This window comes from Triticum aestivum, chromosome 2D, assembly GCF_018294505.1.
Source record: "Triticum aestivum cultivar Chinese Spring chromosome 2D, IWGSC CS RefSeq v2.1, whole genome shotgun sequence".
Taxonomy (NCBI): Eukaryota; Viridiplantae; Streptophyta; class Magnoliopsida; order Poales; family Poaceae; genus Triticum; species Triticum aestivum.
In genome coordinates, this window is record NC_057799.1 from 649,417,492 (window position 1) to 649,422,707 (window position 5,216).

Below are 5,216 nucleotides of genomic sequence, written 5' to 3' on the forward strand. Positions count from 1 at the left end.
CTAGTCGCCTTGGTCCCACAGATTTTTTTTTCTTTTTTCTGAAGCGCGCTGTATAAACAGTGACGGATGGAGTAGTATGAGCGGATTCAAAGAAGAGCGTATTGATGGTTGCTTCTTCAGAGCAACTTACAGTGGGAAAGGTGGGGCTTATGATTTGACTGCTCATTACTCACTATTAATGCGGCGCAACGATCGGGCTGAGTCTCCCATGCGGTTGTGCACTACCCCCTGGGTTCTTAAATATACTCCGGAGTATTTTTGTCTTTCTAGAGATTTCAACGAGTGACTACTCAAATATTTGTCTTTTTAGAGATTTCAAATGGACTGGCACATACGGATGTATATATACATAATTTAGAGTGTCGATTCACTCATTTTGCTCCGTATGTAGTCACTTGTTGAAATCTCTAGAAAGACGAATAGAATATTTAGGAACGGAGGGAGTACACATACGAAGCAAAATGAGTGAATCTACACTCTAAAATATGCCCATTTGAATTTTGTAAAAAGACAAATATTTAGGAACGAAGGAGTATAATTTTGTGCATGGCACATGGACCCGGATGATGAAGAGGCTTCTGGCAATGCTATCAAGCTTCCATCATTTGTTTACATAATTGACATACTATACAAATAATTTTTCAGCGACATGAAATTGTACAATTGTGTGAGCTTTCAGCTTTTGTTTCGCGTGTCTTGCCATCGATGCTCTTTCGGAAACAATAAAAAACTAACTTCCTTGCTAATGCATGTCAATTATTAGCATATCAGAGCTAATAATTACATCACAATTGAAGACAGAGTTGTGAGAAGGTGTTAAACTAAAATTGATCCATGCTTTCATTGGCAGCAACGTCCCCCCAGCTCTGTCTAAATCAACAAGGCATGTTGGGAAAAAAAGTAGCTGTCTGGAGCATGCAACATTCCGATCATTTTGTGCAGTTCCACTAAAATAGAGCTGAGCGTCCCTGTTCCAAAGATATTAAGTGTGATTACGATAATAGAGGACTGCTGATGAAACAATAAACACACAAATAGAAGCCGGTCACCTTTGCAGTCTCTCTTAAGACTAACTAGTTGGAGAAGATTAGGCTCGGAGTTGGATGAGGAGGATAGAGCAAAACCAATCTCCCTTTGTGCAGTCGCACTGAAATGTAGAGACGTTGCCCGTGTGGCATTTTAGTACAACTGCACAAAACACTCTTAAGAAAAAAGTGATTTGTGCAGTTCACCAAAAGGTCGCAATAGCAACGAGGTGAAATGGATAGCCCTGTTTGCAAAAAAGAGGTAGAAAGGAAACAATTACTGGCCAATAATAGTTGATGACACATGCGACGACAAAAAACAAGCATATTCCTTGCCCTAAGGGAAGATAACAACACGGTTGTGTTTGTCTAAAACTGTGTGAGGACGAGAATGCAATATGGAAAGTACGCTGGACGAGCTACGTTTTGGGCAAAGAACTATGGAAGATCCACATGCAGCGACGTGGGAAGACGGGCAGTGGAGCAAGGCCGGAGGGGATACTTGGAGGTCGTCGGGATGTAACTAGGTGAGCGGCAGCGGGCAGAATCTGCGAGCAGGTGGCGTAGGCCCTACCGCGCCGGAGCTTGGTCAGAGAGAACGGCGTGTACCGCAGATCGGGACGTTCTGCCTCGGCGCCGTCGAACGGAGAAACGATGCACTTCCTCCCTTTCCCCCAGCGGATGGGATGCGGCCGGATCAGTGACCAATGGTGAGAGAGAGAGAGGCCACCGCACTCCCTTTCCCCCGGCGGACGGGATGCGGCCGGATCAGTGACCAAGGGTGAGAGAGAGAGAGGCCACCGCACTCCCTTTCCCCCGGCGGACGGGATGCGGCCGGATCAGTGACCAACGGTGAGAGAGAGAGGCCACCGCAGCCTTGTGTGAGATACTCTGAAGAGCGACAAACCAGGCACGCAAGGCTCCATTGTATATAGTGAGCGGACTACCTTTTTCTCCATAAAAATCGTTTTATATTCTGTGTACGTGCCATTGAGCGCTATAACTTTATTTAAAAATAACGCGGCAACGCGGCAAGTCGAACTTTGTTTCGTGCAGGCGTGGTACACGACCTCCCTAGGTAAACAACCACTACAGGCGTTCAAATTAGCACGTGGGCTTCCATTTCGTAAAGAAATGAGCTCCACCATGTACCCACGCGAGTGTGGCTGGGCACGAAGCGTGAGTACGTGCACGGTGCACCTATTCTCTTCTTGTATACGTACACCACCTACGTGGGGTTGTGTGAGAGAGATACAAACCTAGAGAGATATAGTGTGTGGGTTCTTGGGAGTTTTTTTTGGGGGGGGGAGGTCAATCAAAAAATGTAACATATGCAATGTGTGTGAAATAGAGTCCTGGATATAACATATATATAGAGGGGGCGATCCACGAGAAGAGACTGGAGGTATCATCGGCTTGAGGTGTCCATAGAATCGAAAAGAGGGATGATGTGTGTGTGTGTGCGCGCGCGATCGATAAAGAGTGCCATCGAATTTGTGTGTGCCCACGTCAAAGTATAGAGTGGCTGGCCTACTGGAACGTGAGAGGGGACATGTGCAGTTTGTCTCTGGGCATGGATACCTACCTGCAGCGCTCGACTATCAGTGTGTGGTGGGGGAAGAGGGAGGCCCAATTAACTATAGAGGTACAATGGCTGGTATATGTGTGGAGGAGGAGAGAGGCCTACCTCATGTATTAAGGAGATCGATCTGCCTCATGTATTAAGGGAGATCGATCGGCATCCACGCATATGTGTAGGAGAGGAATAAGGTTGGGAGAGAGACAAAGCTAGAGTGTTGGAGGGGGTGATAGTGGAGTTGCTTCTAACAAATGGTGGGATAGGCTTGCTAGACAAACGGAGGGCACGCCCGCAATATCAATAAGAGAGGAGATGGCTGCTTGTTGTCTGTGCACGTGCGTGTGAGAGACGGGTCAGGAGGCATGCACGAATGATGAGGGGGGACGATGTGGCTGTGGTAAGCAGACATAACTACATAGGAAGATCAATCGCCCTTTGTTAGAGAAAGGAGAGACATAACTTGTGAGGTACGTCGATCAATGGGGGGGTAGTTAAAGTCGATCTAGGTATATGTTGGGAGATCGATCGGTATACATGCATGTGTGTGTGTTAGAAGCAAATGAGGCACGAGGAGAAGGATAGAGAGAGAGGGATGCATGTAGGAGGTGGTACGAGAGGCATACTATATCGAGCGGGGAGGAGTGTGCGAGTACAAGAACGATGAAAAGAGTGGTGGGAGTGAGGCATGGACGGTGACAAGAGAAGTGGGGAAGCTTGTGTTTGTGATAGGCACACCTGGCTAGAGAGGCATATCAATCGATGTGTGCCGTAAAGAAGGAGCTGGGGAGCCTACACACACCGAGGGTGAACGACCTAAAGTGAAAAGACGAATTTGCGCGATGGAGCTAGAGAATGCTGAGGGAGGGTGAGAGGGATGCGGGCGTGTGTATGCACAAGAGAAAGTTAGCGCTAGCTACAAAGATAAGAGGGTTGTGTGGGTGTAAAAGACGAATAGAGATCATATATACTTCATTATAAAAAGCAAATTCGGATATTTGAAGAATTTATCATAGAGTTTTAAACCGACGCATGTGTGAATATATATAACGGTGATACACATGGTGTGTTTAGGAACATGTTGTACTACATTTAATATATTTTATCTCTACTCTTATAAAAAAACGGAGTTGTTGATGATGGTGTGCCTGCCATCCTGCATTATAGGCCGTCCGATTTATATCTGGCAGATAGCAAAGAAACTATGATGGTTGAAGTTGGCAACAATCATGATTGTAGATTCTTATTGAAATAGAGAAACGAATTCAAATTTAGTTCGAATTGCAGCGGTAGTATAGACATTTGGAATGCACTAAAATGTTGGTATGAGTAGGTTACATGCATTATACAGCAAGCGAAAAAATTTAATCGGACATAACATGGATTCATACTCCCTCCTTCCATCTATATAGGGCGTAATGAGATTTTTAAGACCGCCTTTGACTATTGACAAGATTAATAGTACATGACATGCACAATGTGAAAATTATATCATTGAAAGAAACTTTCACAGACGAAGTTAACGGTGTGCTTTGTGTAAGTTGCATGTCATATATCATTGCTCTAATATTTGGTCAAAGTTAGCATCGAAAAACGCATTAGGCCCTATATAGATGGAAGGAGGGAGTAGCTTTGAATATCATTTGTATAGTAAAACGGGGCAAGACTCTCTCTTTGTGTGGTGTGAATAGTTTTATTTTTTTCGTTTTCTTTTTGGTTGAGGGAAGTGCGAACTGATTTGCTACGTACAAGTACAATATTACTACATGTTAGGCTTGTCCCTAAAATTTAACCCGCGTCTTGTTATATCCCGAAAATTCAGATATCGTGCTCCCAAAACTGTCGCCTTCACAACCCGCGCCTTGCTATCCCGAAATTACAACGCGCGCGAAAACTCCCTCCAGCTGCCAAATCCCGACACGCGAAATCCCCCTTCTAACCCTGAGCCGAAAGGGCCGCTAGTTCAAATCGGTGGGGGGTACTTTTGTAACATACCCTACATTTGGACAAGCGCTTCTCTAAGTCATGCTTCACCCCCTCCCATCGCCCCCTTTTCGCCATTCGAAATCCCAGGCCGCCATAACCTCTCCGCTCCAGCCGCGAAACCCCACCCTCCTCCGTCCGCCACATCACCGCTGCCCGGCCAGAGCCTCTTCCCCGACGACGTCGTCCACCGCAACAGCTCGACGTCCCTCGTCCACCTCCCCGGATGAGGATCCGTCGTCCATCTCGTCGTCCCGCCGGTTTAGCCGCCCCGTCCTCCACCTCCAAGGAGCTTCTCCGACGATCACCTCGTCTATCGCGGCTGCTCCATCGCCACAGCGACGCCTTAACCTGCTCCACCGGAACCCCAGCATCCTCACCGACTCCTCGGACGAAGCCAAGGCCTACTCGGCGCCACCAAAGAGGTTGTACACTCATCGCACCGCGCCTTCTCCTTAACTCGACCTCCCGGCGCCGACGGTGCTCCATCTCGCACCCCCATGGAGCGGCTACCTTGAAGCCGGCGCCGTGGGCGACATCTCCACGGCGGCTCTCCCCCAGTGTGAGGCCCCTTCGGCGGCGGCGTCCATACCAGCCGGATCTGCTGCTGCTGCTCCGGCTCTCGCTCGCTC